Raw genomic sequence first — 23,339 nt, forward strand, 5'->3', positions numbered from 1 at the left:
ACGCACGCACGCACATACACACACACACACACACACACGCGCAAGCCTGATAGCTGCGCAAAAGCCCAAGACACCTCCACATACACACATACTTCCAGAAAGCCAGCAGGCCAGGAGAAACTCTCCGACATTTGGGGTGAACTGTAGTGCAGCTCATTGCATACCAAACCCACAGAGACAAGGGTACACAGTGGATAGTGGGACATTATATAATGACATTGACAGGACATAAAACAGCTACTGTGCTTTTTTTTTTATGAAACTAAGAATGCATATATAGAGAAATACAAAAGGTTGCCCAATTTTGCTTTGTCTATATTGCAGAAAAAAAGTAACTTCAACTACATTTCACATACGTGCAAACATACATTCACAGTGGTCTGGAAAAGAGTTTGTTCCCTTCCTGATTTCCTAAGTTTGTAACACTTCAGTGTTTCAAAACATTATTAAATATTATTCAAAGACAACAACAGTAAACACAAAATGCAGTTTTTAATATTAAGGGGTTTTTTTTTAAAGGAAAAAAATCCATGACTAGGCGGCAAAAGTGACTGTTAATTTTGATGATTTAAATCATTCAATAAAAATGATAATTTAATTTTTATCACCCAGCTTAATGCATCCCATTAGCCTAATTATTTTGAGTGAAGTATGAAATATGCATGAGATTCAGAAAATATCAAATGTAGTCCGCATAAATGCACTGTAATACTTTGTAATTATACAAAAAAAAAAACATACACAATTATTACATGCCAATGGTGGTGGGTTCAAGTGCGACACCTAAACTCAGTATCCCATCTTGCGCATGCAGCCAGTCCTTCATCCCTTAATTAGCCTGAGTTAAACAGGTCCGCTCTAATACTGGTCACCACAGGAGATCTTTTCTGCTCACATCCATCCCCATCGACAACTCTTTAATGAAACGTATATGAATTACAGAAACATGTAAATTTCCTGTGAGATTAATAAAGAATTTTATAGCTGAACGGAATTGTTCTGTACAGAGTTAATTACTTTAAGTTGTTTTCATTATTTTCTGGATATGAAGCATCTCTTCGAATATCACAAAACCATACGATTTGGATTATGTATTTAAAAGCCATGGGATAATGTGATCTTACAAACACTTTTTACAGTTGCTTGAGAAATATAATTAGCAAAAATACTCGGCAGAAGATGAATTTCAAAATCAAATTCATAATTTTCCCCTTTCATTGGCTGCATTACAAATCCCTATCAAAATATCGAAGAATTAGAGCACAAACAAGTCTTTGAGAGGTTGTAAAGTCAACATAAAAACAGATGAGACAAACATTTATGTACAAACCCAAAGTTGTTTACAGTTGAGATAAACCTATGCAGAAAACCATCACTTAACTTTAAAGATGATTTTTAGTCCTTTAAGCCTGATTTCAGTTCATATTTTTTTCTACAGAATTCTTATGCCTTGTTTATTTGTATTCCTTTGCCAGACACTTCAAAACAGAACTGTATCTGGAACTTGTTCAGCCTGAAAGGAATTTGTTGAGAAACAAATTCAACCAACCTAGTTATTAATCTAGCAAAGACGCTCGTCTTTTTTAACAGCCCTTTTTCCTTTCATCACCCTCCAGAGAAACAATCCCTGCTAAATAGCTATATATCCTGCCTGCATGTTTGTTTGTTTTTTGTTTCTCTTGTTTAGATGAACTGTGGAGATTGGGCATTATCAAAAACTAGAATCAGTTCTTTATGCTTACTAGTTACCAAAATATGCTCAGAAGAAAATACGGTTAAAGTTATTGAAAATACTATTGTGCATCTAAAAAATATACAGACTTTAGTTTAACAGAGCACTACAGGACACTGACGCTGCTGCTTCCAGTGTAATAATTGTAATAATTCTACAGGAATATTATGAAGTAAGAGTAAATATGGCATAAAAGCCTTCGGAAAAACTATTGTTAATTTTATTAAAAATGCAACTAAATCTTGTTAAATAGAGTTCACAACTGTCAGACACTTATATTCACCGATTTTTGTCTGATTTTTATTAGAAGGAAGAATATGTGTACGTTAAACACCAATCATCTGCTAGTGTGGTAACAGACACTTTAAATGTAGAGGACTCTCTTCCATGTGTAAAATAAATCATCTGCAATGAAAATATGCATAAAACATAAAACTCCATGAAAGAGTCTTGTTTAAAAGCTATGTAAAAAAAAAAGACTATAATAAAAACACAAACACATAACTCTTTTTTTTAAAAAGAGATTCCATCGGACATTAAAACTGTGAAGCATGACATAATAAAAAAACAATACAATTCAAAATGCATAGAATCTGTGAACCTCAGCCACAAGACACAAATGTCTGTTTTTACAGTACAATGTCCTTTTTGCCCAAAGGTTGATGTCTGTGACCAAGACCGGTCTTGAGCCCTCCAGTCCTATTTTCCTACACACATAAACATGTTTCACAGGCTACAGCTACTGCAGTCACACAACATGTTCCTGTTTTCATCGACTGCAGTGGTAAAAGATTGAAGGCAATTGAAGAAAAGCCTAAAATTCCATAGGTGCATCAATCAAACAAAAAAAAGAAAAAGAAAAGATACTACAGTAAACTCAACTTGGCAAAATCTCAACAATAAGCTTTACAGATGAGTCTCTCTCTCCTGGAACTGTATTACCAGCAGACACAATCCATCTTCATTAATAAAGCAACAAATAGATGCAGCATTCTGAAATATGACGAACAAACCAGAAGCAACTAATAAAAATGATCTGACGGGACTCTAATAATGCACCAGACAAATTAAATAGTCAAGTGGATCTGAGTTGCTTTACATGCAAATTTTCAACATTATCACAGGCGAAATTGTCCCATTTTAAGAGCAAGTGCTTATAGAAGGAAGCCAGGTGGATCTCTGTAAGTTCTTATTGGAATATCTATGAGAGCTTCGGTCGAAAACTGATAAATATTTGATAGAGAACAGGCAGAACATTTAGATTGCCAATGGCACACTGCTGGACCAAGGAGCACAAACTAGTTTTAGGCTATTCTTTCTCTTCTATTTTAAAGTCAAATTTAGACCACTTTAGTTTTTCAAATAACTGTATAATTTGATAGTTTATGTTACATGTAGTATAAAAGTCCACCCAATTTCCCTTCAGCGCTCTTGGAGGATGTGGAGCGACGCGTGACGTCATTGTGGCCAAACAACACAACCCTCCATGCAGTGGGGACACTGTCACCTGCTGCTTCATTTTTCCAAATGCACAACCACCAACATAATAAAAATGTTTTTTAATTTGACGTGTTTTAGCGTACCATGTCTTTGTTCTTTTTTATGTCTACCTGGACAATGAGTCTGATGAATAAATCTATATGACAACGAGAGACTTAAAGCACAGAGGGGAAACTGAACCACTGCAAAAGTGCAGTGGTAACAGTATAGTACAGTGTTTTGTTTAAGACATTGCATCCTAGATGCCAACAAATTGGGATAGTTGTGCATGTAGCTATTAACCATATTGCATTTCCTATCCTTTCAGCATTTCAGTGAAAGACAACGTTGTTGTTATTTTCTTCGTCAGAGATTTCTGTCCGAGCAGCAGATTCTCACTCTGTGTCACCAGTTCAATGGGTGTGGCGGGACGGTGGTTATATTTAGTTCCGTAGCAAAATCTTCACTGTCAGAGATGGAAACGCAAGCAGTCAGATAATTTGTTCACAATAACATCACATAGCCATAGTCATATGTCTTGGAAACAAGAATTCAGATTTTTGGCGTTTAGCAGGTGAAAAGTCGTAGCTTTGAATATTTTTTCATTAAAGTTGGGAATAACATTGCATAAATCCAAAATACAATTTCTCCCTTTATTTGATCTTTACTGTAAACTTCAACTCTTGAGGTGGAAGAAAACCCTTTAAGCTCATGCTACAAATCTTGATGACTAATCTCTAGACATAGGCAAGAACAACAATGTAATAGTAACAATTTAAATTCATGATAAGTATATGAGAGTGAAACTGATCAATACTGACTTAGAAAAAGGGGATGGGCACAAAGCTGTTGGAGGAAAATGATTGGGAGTGGGAAGCATAACAGATCAATACCCTGTACTGTACTATTCTGTGAATTAGTCGATACATCACTAATTATGCCAATATGTTTTTTGTCATGTTATGATAGCCTTCAGTAAAAATGTCCATGGTTTCACAGTATAATAATGTATTATTTAGACATTTAAAACTGAAATGTTGTGCCCTTTAGTTCCTACTATATAATTTCCCAATGAATGGTCTATAGAAATAAGAAATAAGTCTCAGCTGCAGAAGGGCATCAATATAGGAAAGGGAAGGATGACTCAACTACATATTATGTCTATTCCAGACATAATATTTAAGGCAGTGGTCCCCAAATTACATTTGGTCCGGCCCCCTGAACAATACCAGAGAGCATTCAGATTTTTTTTCATATATTGTATTTTCTGGTTTATATGTGGATTTTGAACAGTCATGTTTTTGGACTGTGGGAGGAGACCAGAGTATCTGGAGAAAACCCACACATGCATGGGGAGAACATGCAAACTCCATGCAGAAAGGCCGGGGCCGGGAATCGAACCCAGAACCTTCTTGCTGCAAGGCAACAGCTCTACCAACTGCGCCACTGTGCAGCCCCCTAGCCCATACCTAATTTGAAATATTCAAAGATGAAGAAGTGTAGGAATACCCAAATATTACATCATTAACACAAAGTTTCTTTTGGATTCTTTTTTCTTAATATTCATCTGCAATGTCTGGTTGGGCTCTCAATAACAGTCACAGTTGCTCAAGTGGCTCCTTGGGAAAAGAATTGCCCACCACTGATCTATAGTAATGTATTAGCTTCCAGAGTGCACTGTGGTGGAGTAAATGCCATTAGCTATGTGTTCACATGCCTAAAAAGAAGTTATCTAGTAAATGTATGGGGGAAAAAATGCCAAGTTTTATTTTCCGAACCTATTCATTCATTTCAAATGTTCATCTTAAATATTGTTGAGAATTCATTACATATACATGATAGATTACAGATATTAGATTATAATACAAATTGTCAGTTCTACAAATAACTAATAATCACCAGAAATGAGCAGAAGAAAGATGGTGATGAGCCTGTAAGCACTTAGCAAGGTTGTTTAACAGGATTTGGCTTTAACCTCTGGCATCATTCAGCACACACACACACGCACACACCCACCTACACACGCACACACACACACGCACACACACACACACACACTAACACGCATCCTTACTTCTGCTGAGTAAGGGTTTTCTCTGGTCATTAATACCACTTCCTACTGCAGCCACTTTGGCAACTTTACACTATAAAACATTACTTTAGAGCAACCTCTTAGTGGATAATCATGTAATCATCTGCATTTTTCATCATCAGTTTGATGTCTTGCAATTTACATCAGTCAAATACATTGCTGCAGACATGGCAATAAAAGAGAAACAGTGTTGAAGAGAAATTTATAATATAAGACAAGAACAATGCTACAGGGAACAGTTGAGTTGGATATTGATAAATCCCAATTTTGGATTTAATTTGGATGAAAGCTGCTTCATAAAACTTATCATTGATAAAAAAAAAAAGATAAATGTGTCTAACAATAGTATTAATGCATTTCATCTGTACACAGGCATTTGATAATTCAGACTTGAGATTTTTGCTACAACAAAACCCTCTTATTTTACAGGCCTTTTCAAGTGTAAGATATCTTTAATAAATGTGTTTCAACACTGTTTATTCTATTAATTCCTTTCATGTTTCGTAATGATCTATAGATGGAATAAGAACTTTAGGGAAAGAACTGTGTGTTGCTCTCTTTCCATTTTTTTTTTGTTATTGTGCTAGAAGCATTCCACTGGTAAAAGATTTCCTGCCCTCAAAAAGTTCTTGTTGCTATGCAACTGATCTGCTTTGCACAGAGAGTAATGCTAGCTCACATGGTCTACAAAGAGCTCAACCACAGACATACACAGACAAAGTAGCTCTTAGCCTACATTCTGTATTTTTCCTTTTTTCTTTTTAAAGAAAGTTTGTGCTATTAAGTGAGTAAGGAAAAATGTCTGCTTTTGTGCATTAAATTGGCACATTTTAGTGATGCTGTCAGTGAACACAAAATTGGTGAAAACAGTGAACATAAAATAAAGTGTAATCATTACCAAATGAGAATGAGCATTTAAACATGTCTCATTTGAACATACTATGTATTGAAAAAAATTAACAAGGTCCCGCTGTGTTTTTTTAGTGCAATTTGAGTTTAAATGACCCACAGATACACAAGTATTAACTATATCTGAGCACAAACCCCTCCTCACCACAACTCAAGCTCTGTAATCAATAACAGAATGAGAGGTGAATGGCAGGTGTGCATTTTATTATAGACAGTTCTTTCTTCAAATTAACACAATAAAACCAGGTATTTGCCAGGTATTTAGAAACATAAAAATATATTTTTCCTCTTAATCAGACTCATTTATATTTTTCACCCTCTTGATGCCCAAACAGCCACAAGTTTAATTATTTTAACATTAAATTAATGTGGACTTAAGTCATCTTTCACATTTCACATTCTGTTTTTGTCTGTCGTTTTCTATATTTTGGAGCCTTTCTTTGCACATCATCCAAATCTACAAATTATGGATCTGGTTAACCGATCTCTCAATGCAATTGATCAAATTTTCGACAAGAAGTCTGGGCACAGGAGAGCCCTCTTGTCCTGCGGGGACACACCCGGCAGGATTCACCCTGGATTTATTCATGATAACAGGGTTTCTGCTGTTTGGAGCTTGTGGATTTCTGGATTATTGACAAATTTGTGACAGACTTGGCCAAACTAGCGAACACTCGGACTGTTGGCGTAGCAGAGACGAGGACTCTAAAACTCACTAACGAGTTGGAATCGATCTTGGAGAAGTTGCTAGTTTCGGCTCAGTGTAACGACCAAACTAATTGGGATGATTGGGAACTGAGATGTATCGAAGAGACTTTAGGAAAGATTAAAATTTATAATCTTTCCGACCTAAGACATTCTGTTTCTGAATTGGCTTTCCCCATGTGGCCTTGGAAGGGCTGCATATTTCCAATCTCCTTGAAGATATGTAAACACAACGCTCTTTCCTCCTCACCCCCTCCTGTATCCATGGAGTTGCGAAGCTGAGCGCTCCCAAGGACATTGCTGGATAAACAACACCTGTATCGGACCTCCCGGGAGGCTCAGTAACATGGTTCCATGGCCCTTTGACATCACCGCCTTCATTCATGTCTTTGTTTTGCCCATTGTCTGGATGTTGCAATCTGTCCTAATGTGTCCTTTCCTCTTTTTTGTCTTAGAAACGGTGGAGTACTCCCTATTTAACCCAGGAAAGGATCATTTTAGTTTATTAATAATATCAGAAATTGTGGAGTATGCAATATTTAGATCAATATTATACAGCCCAGAAATGGAATCAGAATTAGAATAACTACGAACTTAGAATCCAGAAATGCTTAACAGAAACAGTCACTGCTTAGTTTATATTACTTATAACCCAGAAAAGGATTTAGAACAAACTTAGAATTGTGGAGTACTCTCTTTAACCCAGAAAAGGAATTAGATCAGTCACGCTTATTTTTATCAGAAACTGTAGAGTACTCACTATTTAGAAATGGTATTAGGTACTTAGCAACCCTGAATAGGAGCACTTAGTTTACATACTTTAGAACAACATTAGATTCGTTTTCTTTCCTCTTTTTTGTTCCTTTGGTTTGTTACTTTGTTTGTATTTCCTTTTAACTCATGTAAAGCACTTTGAATTGCCTTGTTGCTGAAAATGTGCTATATAAATAAAATTACCTTAACTTACCTTACCAAGAAAAAGTCTGCCACTGGTAAAAATGAAAATGATGCGCGCAGGTTTAAATGACTGGAAATTGACACTAAAGATTAAGCTTTCTTGCCTTCTCTCTTATCTGTTACCATCTCAGAAATATTTTTATAACAATCTGTTTCTCACAGTCTCAATGTTATTGGAACCATATAAATTTGAATGAAATAATAAAATACCTTTTTATTTGCTTCAATTTAAATAGTTCCAGATAAACTTATTGGATGACACTTTCATTGCTGGTAAAAAAGACGGTTTCTCTAAATGTTTAATCTCTCTCTTTGTCAGGTTAAATGCACTTAGTGGGTGTAGTCCATAGTACAGATATGCTATTGTGTGTAGAGAGTCTAATTTTCTCAGGCAAAATAAGTTAAAATAAAGCAAAGTTGCCTGATAGTGCTATGCTGCAGCAGCTATGTAACGCCATCACAGCAGTGTACCCTTCTGTATTGTTTAAATGTAGAACCTCAAGTAGATAATTTGTTATTTCTAACATATTGGAAATACAACAAGTATATCTGTCCTGGATAGAGGTAATAAAAAATATCTGAYATATTTCCTCCACTTGTGGATGCTCTAAAAATCCATTTTTACTGTGGTAATAAAACAACAAAACCTTTAAATAGCCATTGAGATGGAAATCAATGTCAATTGCAGCTTGCACACAGAATTCAAATTTATTTTTAACTACCCTTTTAACACATAAGGCTTTTATAAATACTAAAAGCATCCGTTATGCTTCTGTAGGTAAATGTTGGGCCGTAAAACACATTTGATGACAAATATAACCATTAGTGGAAAAAAAAAAAATCAGCTAAACTATTGCCACTTTTCTGTTACCACTGTGATACAACCAAATGCTAGAGGGAAAAAAAGTTACTTGAAAATCAAAGTCACTTTCAACAATTTGGATTTTTTTTTTAATGCTTTCCCCATTAAATCTTCATTATTTCCGACTGGAAAAGGTTTTCTGCAATATGTAGTCGCAGATCTATACAGGTACGCGCATTTACCAAATTAATAGCTGGTGCTAGTGTGTAGTAACATTTAGTTTAGTTCAAAAACAGCAAAGTGACAAAGAGCCCTTCCAACCTCAGAGACAAAAAAACACACAAAACACACAAAAAAAAGATCAGTGGCAACATGCAAAACATTGGGCAGGAGTTCAATGAAGGGTTCGACTATTGTTTCGCCAATGTGATGACTATTCCATTGATTAATGACAAAGGTGTATAATACTGACATTTGATAACTTTAAAAAACTTTAAGACAAAACTTTTATATTATATTATTTTATTATCTTTTGAGAAACGTATGTCTCCTGTCGTATCAGAAAAAAAACTTTGGTGAAATGTTATTTTAAATTAAAAAAATAATTTTAAAAAAATGCCAATGGAATGAATCATTCTTATTCATATGGCATAATTGGTTGCTACATGGTGCTATGTTAGCTAACTGGCTAATTCTGTTTGTTTCAATTAGGCAGGCATTTAAGCAGCACGTCTCCTGCCATACAAGATTTTGATGAGCATCTGGCCGGCTACTGAGAAGCCAGCAGGAAGTGACCCAGGAGCAAATGAGGCTTATTTCTAAATTTGGGACACAGAGGACTGAGAGTGGTTGGGAAACCAACCATAATTTTCCTAGTAAAAATAAATAAAACTAATACTAATACTAACAACTGATTCCGAGAGCAAATGCACATCCAGTGTACTGTAAGATTACCTCCACACACAAAACGCCACAGATACAGAAACTTGTTAGAGCTCACTGGCTTGCTACTGCAGAGTTTTAGCCCATCTCCCTCACGGTCACATCAAGGGCATCCACTCTTGAAACGCCACAGTACAGCTTGTCACAGAGGAGAGGAGAGAAGAAGAGAGCACCCATTAAATGACGACGATCACAGTCACAGAAAAAATAACCCATCAAAAGAGATGTTGGGAACTTATATGTAAAGTAAGCAAGGAAAGTATGAAAAAGTGTGATATTGTTAAAAACAGAATACAGGGATGGATGATACAAATGGCAATAAAAGGTTAAAAAAAAGAGAGAGCACAGAACCCAGGGTATTGCTGGGTAATGGAGATGAGATGTTAATGTGCTTGCCAGTGATGCACTGCAGCAAAATGAAGGAAGATGGAGAAAATGAAGTAACAGGAAGGGAGGTGGAAGGGGACATTAGAAGACAAGCTGATGAGAGTAAAAGGACAAGGAAAAGAGAAGAAAGATTGGAATAAGAGGAAAAGATGACAATAAAGGACTAAAAAGAAGAGGGTGGTTTACGAGACTTAAGCTTTGATGAAGCTGACGATGCAGCAACATGGCACTTGATTAAAGTGACACTAAAGTCTCTGAGGAATCCTTAAAAATGCAAACAGGTACATCTTAAAAATAGAATACCATTAAAAAGTTTAATATTTTTTGTTGCTCATTTCAGAAAGTAAAACAGATTCATATACAGTTGAATATTTCAAGCCTTTATTTCTTGTAATTTTGAATTTTGCTTTAATATAGTGTCATTTTATCACACCATCAAGTAACTATGTAACCTTCACTTGTGGAAAAAATGCTTTACATATCAAACATCAAAAGAGTAGTAAAATATATATAAAGTATATAATATTGATTTTTAGCCATAACAGCAATATTAATATCAGATATTGTTTTTGTTTTTTTTTTTACATTGGTGCATCCCCATTTTTTTAGCATTTATAATGAATGTGTTAAAGCTTAAAGATGTTGTTCAACCCTAACTTACAAGGAGTTAAACTAGGAAAACATAAAATCACTTGGTGGTGTAAAATCCTGTTGTAAAAGCTTTTAATTGTACAACAATGTTTTTGAAATAGGAAAGCCAATCATTTGAAGGAAAACACTGTGATGATTAAATTTGTGCATTGAATCATGTGTCAGTAAAATTCATTTATGTATGCTGCTTTGTGTCTGATACTAAATCTCTACCTTTAGAAATAAGATCTTAACCAGGGGTGAAAGGAAGGGGGTATGGCAGGGTACTGCGTACCCCTAAAAGATTTAGAGAGGGTACGCAGTACCTGCAAGAGAGGGGAGCGACTGTCAGCTGTAAAAAAAAATCAGTGGGTTAAACTGTGCAGCCCCGAGTACACCCACTAATTAGCCGTGACTGATTAGTTTTTCAAGAACAATCTAAAACAGACTTAATCAGTTAATAAATAACTTTTTTCCCGTTTCATATGGTCTCTGAACTGTTCATGCTTTACTAGAGCAGGGCTGCAACAGGTCGATCGCGGAAGGTTTTGAGTTGATCTCTGCTTTAGGTGACAAACTGAACGCCGCCAGGAGGCTAAGAGCAGCACATCCTCCTCTGGCTCCTTATCAAAACGTTCATAACTTTATTAAAAAACAACAGCAAAAAAAAAAAATCAACAAAACGTGATCAAATTAATGACCTGACAACAATAATAATCTCAGTGATTATTGTTTCAACAAGGTGTTGCGCAATTATGTGCGTTTCGGTTCCATTACCAAAATAACCAGCAGAGCAGGAGTTTAAAATTAACTAATCAACCACTACTGTGTTCAGAGAGGCTTATTAATAATCGCATAATAAATATCAAGTCTGAAAACTTGATATCGTAACGGACTAAATGTTTTTAACGTAATCTCTGGTCGGCTTGTGGAGCGCAGGAGGTTGCCATGGCAACGGCCGTGCTTAAATGACAAGAGAGACGGAGAGTAAAAAGGTGCGAGTAGTTTTTAGAGTTAATCACCTGTTCGGGTTGTTTTGCCTTTGTCTTGGCGAATCACAGCCGCTGTAGTTTCTGAACATTCAATAAATACAAACTTGGACTATTTACCTCGTTCTGTGTGACTATATGTCAAGTGACATATCTAATATAAAAAAAATAGTTTGGTGCCGTTGGGCTCAGAGTCTGAGAGGCTTTTCCTTTATCAAACAATTTTGTTTTTTGCCTCTTATTTAGTGGAAATATTGATGTTGATGAGACTTTCTCCAAAATAATAACCTTTTTCAACCTTTATAGCTCCACTATTGAAAATGAGGCTCTAACATTCACAAATGACATTGAAATAAAATCCAGTCCAACATCTGGTTTGAGGTGATTCCTCTGGATCCTGTTGGAGGAAAAATATCCCAACTTCAGAAGATGAGCTTATAACCTAACAGAGCTCTGTGGTTCCTCATGTCAGTATGAGAGTCAGGGTGAGGAGGCGCCATGTTAGGAAGACGAAGTGGAAGCTGCGGGATCTTCAGAACAAACAGGTCCTGATGCTGGGCTACTTGATTATCTCTCTATCTGGACACAGGATCAATAGAACCAGTTTAAAAGCTAAAATGAATGGTTATATGCCAGACAGGAAAAACTGGGATGCACTTCATGCCATGATGTTCAAGATTTAGGTCTCACGGCATCTCAAGGTGTGAACATTACAGCCAGTGGGCTGAAGGAGGAAATACAGCTTTATTTTGTAGCAATTCAAGAGCTACCCAGCTTTTATCACTTTGCAAAAAATTAATCAGCACAGAAACTCCATAGCACACAAAGTATATATATATATATATTTTTTTTTTTTGTCATAGTACCCCCAAGAATTTAAAACTACTTTCAAAGTGAAAGACAATAAACGATAAAATGTATGTATGCCCTCAAGGACAATAAAGTTTGCTAAGAAAAAAAAAAAAGCTTTGAGAGCTTGTGCTCAAACTAGACGAGTTGGAAGCGGTACATATAAATGTTTGCACCAAAAGGCATAATGCAATGCAATTCATTAGAATTTGTTTCTCTTTCTGTTTTTAGAGAAATGCATGAAAATCATGTAGAATGGCAGACAGCTATCCGTCATTGGAACAGTGAGATAAAGGTGCAGGAAAGCACAAGGTAACCACAGCTGGTTGGCATTTTGAGGTAATAAAATGTCACAGTGATGCACTGAACATGCCCCATTCCATAAATCCTCTCTATATTTAGATATCACTAAATTTAGAAGCAAATTAAAGCATGAACCATACTCGGAAGAAAAATTAATAAAACTATCCTAATATTGATTTGTTTTAAAGTCAATATAAAATTTTCCTTGCTGGAGAAGAAAACGTCCACAGGAGTCCTGCACAATGAATTCAGGTTCAATATTCAAAACATGTCAGGTTCCAATTAATTGCAGGAGACTTGTGGGAATATGGACTCGGGTTCTCTAAAAGGCCTTTGGCTGCACACACAAAACAGTATTGTATTGAATCAGCTGCACTTCCAAAAACAGTGTTTTCAAAAGGCCTCCCTCTTGCTACCACCCCAACACCATCTGCAGCCATTATTTCAAAGCTTTTAAAAGTTGTTTGAGTCTGAAAAGACTAACAGATTTGTATCATTACCGTGGCAGGAGAGAAAACACACCAAACACATATTTTTAAATTGAAAAATACATCAAACCTCTGCCATCGTCACAATATTAATTATCGCTATCATAAAGGGCAGCACCGATCCAAAATGTGGTATTTAATTTCACGTCAACCATTCCCACCCATACATTAGTTCAAAATATATTTGGCCAGCTGGGGGCAATAATTGCTTTTAAGGCCCACACCTGATGTGTTTTTATTAGTGGCTGAGATACAAAATCTTGCAGACAGTGGTGAGGAGATTTTATGGTACAGAAAAAAATTGTGTTCATTTCTTTGACTATTTTAAGGATTGCTACTCAATTACATATTTCCCTGATATTGTGTAAATTATTATTACATGTTCAAGTAATAATACTTAAATTACACCAGACTGCTGGGATGAAATCATAGCATGAAGTCAACATGGTCAAAGCGGAAGCTCCACTTGCAGGAGGAGCTCAGAGTAAAAGGCCGCGTTCGACGCGTTTCCGCACCCAGAATGTCGGCCAGGGAAGATTAAAGGATTTCTCAAACATGGGTGAAAGAATTAAAGCAACACTCCAGGAATAACATAACATGATGTAAAGGTCAAAAAGGTCAATGTTACATAACACTGTCCTTAGGAAAATTGTTATTTTTAATTCATTAGGACTGTTCCTAGCAGGTCATCAAGAAGATACTTTACTCCTCCAGACTAGTTTGGTATTTACACGTTCAAGAGTACTAAATTCATTTTCTATTTTGGGAGCATTGCACCTCACCTTCACCCCCTGCATGTCTTAGCATGCATGCAGGGGGTGAAGGCAATAGTATACAGCAGTAACTGTACTGTTTGCTTTTCTCTCTATCCTGCATAGAAACTGTCTCTCAACACTAAAGATGAACAGTCAACACATTTAGACAATTGAGGTGTTCGATCATTCCATCTCTAAATCCATCTCATTTAAAAGTATGAGGAAAACCTTTAAATCACATTTGATTTGCCAATTCAAAAACTAAAATCCACAGTACCTTTTACACTGCTGTATGAAATTGTACAGTGCATTGAGAGAAGTATAGTTCTATAGGTCTGCCTTCTGAAAACCAATCATTTCCTTACTGTTTTATAAGTTTACCAGGCTTCTGCTTCAACCATAAATTTGATGAATGTGTGGACTTACGTGTGGATTGCTGCCTGTTGTAAAACAAGACAAAACTTTTCATTTGATTAATGGCTAGAGTGGGAACAGATGGGTCTCAAAGCAGACTTTGCTAGATTGAAGATGACATCTTCAAAGAAACAGGAAAGTAGTTTTATGTGTTCTACTGCGGCATTTATTTACTGCTGTTTATGATATCTGACACACTTTGATAGTTAGATATTTAGAAAGGGGTTCTGAAAAAGAGCTTACTAAATGTCAAGGCCTCTTATTGACGAGATGTTTTCTGCAGTTTAAACCAAAATTTAGTTTTGGAAACAGATCTTCAGCTTTTTCTTCACCAGCCCAACCTTGTACCGTGCCATCTGTGGAACCTACGTTCTAACTGTACCTGCAATCACTAAAAAAAATAAAAACTGGCAGAAACTGTTAGACGACATAAAAAAATTAATTCAAATCTATATTTTTCAGAAGGGTTTCCGCCAGTGTATTATAACCATGGCGGTCCGCCAGGCTTTATTTGCTGCCCCCACCAGAGTAGCCGTCACTTACTTATTTCAAATAGGGTTTTTTTTTATACACGAGTAACGCCAAAGACAAGTTTATAGTTGTTGCATTTGAACTGGGCACGATTCAACTATGAAGGCTGAGTAGCCGTCACTTACTTATTTCAAATAGGGGTTTTTTTTATACACGAGTAACGGCAAAGACAAGTTTATAGTTGTTGCATTTGAACTGGGCACGATTCAACTATGAAGGCTGAGTCATACTCGTAACATAACGGGTTCACGATTAAGACTGATGTAAGCACATGTATCGTTGTGAATAAAGAATAATGTTTACATCCCACAAACACTTTTTTTCACCCAGTGTTCTCTGCAAGTACATTTGCTTGGATGAATACCGACTGATCACAAAAACGCGAGAAGAGAAAAAATTTGCAATATAGTAGATGTGTGCAGGTCACAGCACACATTATGAATATCAGGTTCTTCTAATCACAGCTTGTGTGTGTGAGTGTGTGTGTCTGTAACACCTGAACCACACCAGTGCCCACGTAACTAGACAATAGTCACAAAGTTCTCGTCTAGGAGTGTAAATCTTGCAGAGCTTTTCTGTCAAGTACAAAAAGTACCAAAGTTTGCCTGCCCCCACTGAAAAGAAAAAACATACAAAAAATTGAGTTGTTTAGTCTCAAAAACGTGAATGCTACTGAAGAACACACAACACATAACTAAGTGCATTTGATTAGCACCAATTGGCTGCTATTTACAATTTAAATGCTATGGAAGCAAGACAGATTTTCTTTTTCTGCACCCAGCTTATGCATTTTGTCTTAGCTTTTTTGTTTATCAAATAATTGCCATTTAAATGTCAATGTTGTATTCACCTCATGTTAATGATTTCTGTTTTGTCCAAATGAAGTAAAACATAAGAATAAACAAAACAAAAAAAGCTGAACTTTTAATGTCACTGCATGTGCAGCAGCCCTGTGTGAGCACCAGCACTTAGGTAGCTCCTCACTAGGCTGTCCAGCAGTGGTGCACTGAGTGCGTGGGTTCATTGATTGTATCTCTCCCCTGGCACTTTAATGGTTGAGGTACACTTGTAGCTGAACTCGACATTAGCATTGTCAAGTTATTTCCTCTCAGGGGCTATTTCCACTAACCAATAAGGGATTTTTCCGTTCACTACTTCAAACTTGTGTAAGAAAGTGGCAAGCTGGGTTTTTCCACTATTCACTTTGTAGTGATGCAGGGATCGAGATCGTTTCACTGTACCTTAAAAGAACTATTGTAGGTCCAGTTTTTAATGGTTTCCTGTCACTGGATACAGAGAGATATTTCTGTCTTGTATCGTATCAGAACTGAAGAACAACATGTTCACCCATGTTGTTCTTCTCAAATTTGTTATTAGCATTATAGCTAACATTAGAACACAGAACATGGCCCCTGCACATCAGAAATCACATCAAATGTAATCTAAAAATTTAATTAAATTAAATCAAGCAGATATGTTCAAGAAAAACAACACATTGTGACTTATTTTTTGCCACAATACATTTTTGGCTCAGGAAAAATTATTCTGAGATGAGGAGAACTTGTTATTAAAGAGGAAATTGAGAGAAAAAGGTAAATAAAATTCATGAGAGAGAGAGAAAGCTCAATCAGGGACTGTTTTCACCAGCAATAAGGGACAACATTTACCTACTCATTGTGAAGTCAACCCATATACACCAACTCCACTGCAAATAATTGGTGTCAAAAAACTTGCCTGTCAGTCCACAAGTAGGTAGCAGTGCTCCTTTGCTCCAAGACCCCATACTTCACCCACTCTCGACCCTCCACCCACTTTCTCCAAGAAGTACTCAGTGTTGCACTCAGAGCCTCCTGATGTCTTATGCAATTTTAACTTTCAGCAACCAGCAGGAAATTGAAGCAAAATCAAGAAACATTTTTGTGTCAAACTGCACGATTTCACTGAATTGTCAAATTTACACACAAAATCCATGATTCATCCTTAAAGGTCACAGTACAACAAGAAAGAATGTGTAGACTGGCACCATCCTCCACATAACATCCATCCATGAAATGAAGGTTTTTCAATACAAACTATTTGTGTGTCCAATCAGTTCAAATAAACTGAGTCAAGATGCTTGATGCCATTAAAATAATTATTTCTACTACTAAACACCGTGATGATTTCTAATCGAGGACAACTGTCATTTTCATTTTTGTCCAAACCGTTACTCATCCTCACACTTAACTAAGGAATATTTCGATTATATGTTACCAATTTCAACATTTTTCTACATAAAGAAGTTGCAATTTTTTTTTCTTTTTTCAAGAATACTTAAAGGCAAAAGTGCCACTGAATTCCAACCTGGCTGAGTTTTTTTTCTCCCACCCCGAAAACAGCAAATTTATTGTGTTGACATTTGTTTTTCAACTTAAAACAAAATGCCACACAAAGAAAAGGGGTTCCAAAAATTGTTCCACATATAGTCACATATTCTCTTAGGAGACATTCTGTTTTCAGCGCAACAGCAGCAGAAAACACAAATTCACAAATCAACCAGTCCTTTTATCCCCGAGTAGTGTCTTTCTGTGGGGAGTGCAGACTTCTAAGCCTGTTTCACTGGCATACACTGAGCTATAAATTCAACTTTAACATCTCAAAAGCAAAGTAAACTTGTCAAGTGAAGTCTTTCCTTTTTATTCTCCCTACAATGGCAAAATCCATCATCAAAATTGAAAAGCAACAGCAGTATTTTAAAATGATTTACTTACAGTGAAGGAGAAAACGAAGAAAAATAAGCCAGTGGCACTTGTGATTTTCCAAAGTTTCCCTTTTGGTGCTGATGGCAGTTGCAGCAGTACGTTTATCTGTCCAACACTAAATGTAATCAAGGGAGCTTGCAGCAGACGTACATAGCAGGCTGAACCAGGTTTTTCCACGTGGCATGGCCATTGTAATTGCTATAAACAAACTCATTCTGAAAGGCTAAAAAGTTGTACAGCCCATTAAAGTACAAAATAGATTTGAGCTCTGTCTCGAAATCAAATGAAGGGAGGGAGGAAGGACTGCAGAGTGGGAGAGATGGAGAAAGAGAGAGAGAGAAGCAGGGAGGAAGACAGTGGGTGTTGTGCATTTACGACTCACTTGTTATAACCAGGACCTGTGTAAAAAAAAAAATCTAATAAATCTAAAAAAATAATAATAATGATGAAAAAATAACAAAAAGTGGGAATTTAACATTCTGTGTATCTAAAAAGGATTTTTTTTCTCACAAAGCAAATCTGGTTCTTGTACAAAATATTGGTTCTTGTACAAAGATTCCTTAAGTGGTTATAAATACAGAAACTGAATCACTGGAACAAAACCATCAATAAATAAAGTCCTGTCAGATTACATTTAGCATTTTGTCACACATACTAAACAAATATCAAACAGTGATAGCATGAGTAAATAGAAAAGGCAGTTTTCAAATGATAATTTCATTTATTAAGGGATGTCCATATACTGACTTGGCCCGGAGTGAAACACTAATCCTTGTTAAATCATGAATCAATTGAATGACCATATATATATATATATATATATATATATATACTGCTCAAAAAAATAAAGGGAACACTTTATTTTCCCTTTATAGCAACACTGATTGACCCGACGAGGGTCCCCGTTGTCAATCAGTGTTGCTGATATATATATATATATATATATATACACACTGCTCAAAAAAATAAAGGGAACACTTAAACAACACAATACAACTCAAGGTAAATCAAACTTCTGTGAAATCAAACTGTCCACTTAGGAAGCAACACTGATTGACAATCAATTTCCCCTGCTGTTGTGCAATTGGAATAGACAACAGATGGAAATGATTGGCAATTAGCAAGATACACTCAATAAAGGAGTGGTTCTGCAGGTGGGGACCACAGACCACTTCTCAGTACCTATACTGTCTGACTGATGTTTTGGTCAGTTTTGAATGTTGGTGGTGCTTTCACACTCGAGGTAGCATGAGATGGACTCTACAACCCACACAAGTGGCTCAGGTAGTGCAGCTCATCCAGGATGTCACATCAATGCGAGCTGTGGCAAGAAGGTTTGCTGCGTCTGTCAGCGTAATGTCCAGAGGCTGGAGGCGCTACCAGGAGACAGGCCAGTACACCAGGAGGAGGCCGTAGGAGGGCAACAACCCAGCAGCAGGACCGCTACCTCCGCCTTTGTGCAAGAAGGAATAGGAGGAGCACTGCCAGAGCCCTGCAAAATGACCTCCAGCAGGCCACAAATGTGCATGTGTCTGCACAAACGGTTAGAAACCGACTCCATGAGGATGGTATGAGGGCCCGACGTCCACAGATGGGGGTTGTGCTCACAGCCCAACACCGTGCAGGACGCTTGGCATTTGCCAGAGAACACCAGGATTGGCAAATTCTCCACTGGCGCTTTGTGCTCTTCACAGATGAAAGGAGGTTCACACTGAGCACATGTGACAGACGTGACAGAGTCTGGAGACGCGTGGAGAGCGGTCTGCTGCCTGCAACATCCTTCAGCATGACTGGTTTGGCAGTGGGTCAGTAATGGTGTGGGGTGGCATTTCTTTGGAGGGCCGCACAGCCCTCCATGTGCTCACAGGAGGTAGCCTGACTGCCATTAGGTACTGAGATGAGATCCTCAGACCTCTTGTGAGACCATATGCTGGTGCGGTTGGCCCTGGGTTCCTCCTRATGCAGGACAATGCTAGACCTCATGTGGCTRGAGTGTGTCAGCAGTTCCTGCAAGATGAAGGCATTGAAGYTATGGACTGGCCCGCCCGTTCCCCAGACCTGAATTCGATTGAGCACATCTGGGACATCATGTCTCGCTCCATCCACCAACGTCACGTTGCAYCACAGACTGTCCAGGAGTTGGCGGATGCTTTAGTCCAGGTCTGTGAGGAGATCCCTCAGGAGACCAKCCGCCACCTCATCAGGAGCATGYCCAGGCRTTGTAGKGAGGWYATMCAKGCACGTGGAGRCMAYACACAATACTGAGCCTCATTTTGACTTGTTTTAAGGACATTACATTAAAGTTGGATCAGCCTGTAGTGTGTTTTTTCACTTTAATTTTGTGTGTGGCTCCAAATCCAGGCCTCCATTGGTTAATAAATTTGATTTCCATTGATGATTTTTGTGTGATTTTGTTGTCAGCACATTCAACTTTGTACAGAACAAAGTATTCAATGAGAATATTTCATTTATTCAGATCTAGGATGTGTTATTTGAGTGTTCCCTTTATTTTTTTGAGCAGTGTATATATATATTTATTTTTTTTGAAAAGTGAGATCAAATTCATGGGACACATTCAGGTCTAGTTATTGACACACATGTAGACTCAATATATCACTTAAATAGAGCCTGTCTGACAATATGAAGTTTAAAAAGCAATACATCATGTCCCAGAAAAGATGGGTGACAAAATCAATAATATCAATCAGGCTAGAGATTTTTGAAGCTTTGGGACTCAGGTGAACCTCAGCAGTATCTAAATGCTTAAGATGTAGAAAACAGTGGTAAACCTTCTGAGGCGTAGCTGGCCTGATGGACCTATTCTAGAAGAACAGTGACAAATTATCTGAGAGGTGTAAAAAAAAAAAAAAAAAAAAAAAAAGGGGACTGGCCAAAATTGGCAGCCGTGGGAAAATCCCAAGGCCAAAACCCCTCCTGAATAATAGCAGAATAAAAACACTTCACTTTTGGTGAAATATTTTGACTTTTGCTCAAAACACAACACAAAAATGATGCAATGTGATTTGAAAGGCCTATCTATGATAATCCTTATAAATCAGTCTCAGACAGTCATTACTTGAAAACAATACTAAACTGTACTTGCTCAATAAAAAAACAGCACAGAAAAATCTACCAACAGTCGATATTTACACCTTGGATATCTGAACTGTAAGGAACAGCACTAGGATAAATTATAATCCGCTACTAAATTTAATATCACATGAAAATTTGAGTAAATGCAGTTTCCAAATGATAATTTTGTTTTTAAGGGAAAAGCAGTGTCGCTACATACTAGTCGCTACATAAAAAAATATTTTTGCCATGAAATAGTATTTCAGATAATATTTGCAGAGTTGTTTTAATCCAGCCACAGTTGACTGTTTTCATGCATAACAGCCTCGTTAACCCAAAGTCACTGCATCTCAATCGGTCCTGACTATGACTAGGCTGCTACCAAACATGTTGGTGTGCTTTACAAAACTATTTGACATTACTTTCAAAAATCTGAATAATCACAATTACATAATTACATCATGATTTAATGAGGGACACTTTTTTATAAAGGGCCTGGTTGGTTTGGAGACTTTTTCTTTAATAAATAAAGTTAGTCAGGAAGAACAGAAGAAATTTGTTGGGGGGCAAATACTTTTTCCACACCATCATTCCTTAGCACACACGGCAGCGCACTTTCATGCTTTCTCAGTTATTCTTTAGTAAAAGTAAAAAAAAGTTTGCATCTTAGCCATTTCTTCTCTTTTCCTTTGCCGTCCCCGACAACCATGAGTCACCATGAGATGAAGAGAAAGTATTTGGCCTTGTAAACAAGCAGGAACTACAAGGAAAATTCAAGTCTTGTTAAACAAATTCCCCAGATCTAAGTGTGCCTACGCACTCATGAGTCTCGTATTATTTTACTTCTGCACCGAGACTATTCTTAAAAACCTTGACACAACACAGCATGTGTGCACTAACGAATGCGCAACATGCACAGACACACACACCGTGCTTAAAGTCTTAACAGAATAGGATGACACATGAGACAGAGTGGAGGTCTTCCCATGCCCCCCTGCCCTTTCTGTTGGACTTGGACGTCTCCCACAGGCTGGGCTGTAAATAGACAATACCCCCAAAATCTACAAACACACACACAAGCAACCACACAACATAAGTAAACACAAGCGCACACACAACACTATACTTAGATGCCTACTCCAGCCTGCCACAATGTCCTCAAACTGTTTCCTCCCACAGTGAAATGGGGCACATCAGTTTGACTCTTTCAATAAAGAAATGGAAAAAAAAAACACACTTCTTCCCTTTGGCTTTCAAAGCATAATAGGATACACACTCATATGCTACGTTTTATTATATATTATATAGCTCAACATCGCTGTCAAAAATCTAAAAAAGATTGTGACCATTAAGATAGCTTGGAAAGATGCATAAACACGTGCACATAGAAAATGGGAATCTTTGACATATGGTTGAATCCCTGTAGCCAAATAGCATGCTAAAACACTTGCTTCATTATTTATGCAGAAATGAGCAACGGAAATAAGGCAGAAGCCTTCAGGAGATCTAGTGCCCTAATGAAATGTTTTATTCTTACATTTTTAATCTGCCACTTTCTAACTAATTGCCCCCTTATCCTCCTTATTTTTCTTAACAGTTGTCCCATAGCACCTTTGTAGGAAAACGTTTTAGAAGAAAATTATTAGCTAGCAATTAAAATACAGATAACAGAATTTAAAGATGCTTAATAAATTAAGTAATTGCAATAAGAGAAAATTCAAGACAGAATCTTTGAGATGGCTACAATTTAATCCAAATATTTCCATTACTAATTAGCTTTAGGAGAAAAAAATGGGCAGCTTTTGTGATCTAAATTTGCAGTATGATGGCTCTACACTTCCTGCTCACACCAGTCTCTTTGGACTTCCACACACACTTAGCGCTAAGTGTACAGAACTACTGCGACTCTGCAGTAGATCACTGACCAAACCTTTACCATGTAGATTATTATTACCTACAAAAATTAGTCAATGCCACCAAAATGATTAGATTCTCATCTCCTATATAATACCCATGTTCATCTTCAGCTTAAAGCATTTTAAAGACAGATCCAAAACAGACAAAAAGGTCATGACCAAGCAGTTTCACATTTCAAATACTACACAAAATGATACAACGGGTGGTTGTATCATTTATCATATAAATGACACAATGATAGACCTGTTGTATCATAACAGGTCTAGATAATTCATAAATAGATTTAAGAATGGTGATATGACCTTGGAAAGTATTTACACTCTAAACAAAATCCTTGTACGGTTTTGTGTTATATCACACACAATATGAAAGAGTTTAATAGTCTAAGTGGCTTGCTATTGCATAAACATATTTCCCTTCAAACTTGTTCTCTGTTTGTGAATTATTCCTTGGCGATACAGGCATCTAGATGCTAATTAGTAGCATTTCTATTCTGTTATATGCTAACCTTTAAAGTTTCCTTAAGCACAACTATCCTAGGAAGAAAAATGTACCCCCACAGAAATCATTAATTACTCTAAACAAAACAAACATGAGTCATTCACAGTTCTTTCTCAAAATAAAGTTTCAAAAATGACTAATAGT

General features: G+C 36.9%; 1 protein-coding gene across 4 annotated transcripts in view; it reads right to left on the bottom strand.

Moving 5' to 3' along the window:
- atp2b2 (ATPase plasma membrane Ca2+ transporting 2) overlaps positions 1 to 23,339 on the bottom strand; it is a 119,937-nt gene that overhangs the window by 93,840 nt on the left and 2,758 nt on the right. Inside the window, exon 1 of one of the 4 annotated variants that reach the window (XM_008408529.2) lies at positions 17,715 to 17,730. The exons of 2 other annotated variants lie outside the window; for them this stretch is intronic. The gene's annotated coding sequence lies outside the window, so the exon portion shown is untranslated. Of the gene's footprint in view, positions 1 to 9,630; positions 9,649 to 17,714; positions 17,731 to 23,339 lie in introns of those variants that run through there. One more of the 4 variants, XM_017304771.1, reaches the window with a different exon arrangement.

This window comes from Poecilia reticulata, linkage group LG5 (genome assembly GCF_000633615.1).
Source record: "Poecilia reticulata strain Guanapo linkage group LG5, Guppy_female_1.0+MT, whole genome shotgun sequence".
NCBI classification, from domain to species: domain Eukaryota; kingdom Metazoa; phylum Chordata; class Actinopteri; order Cyprinodontiformes; family Poeciliidae; genus Poecilia; species Poecilia reticulata.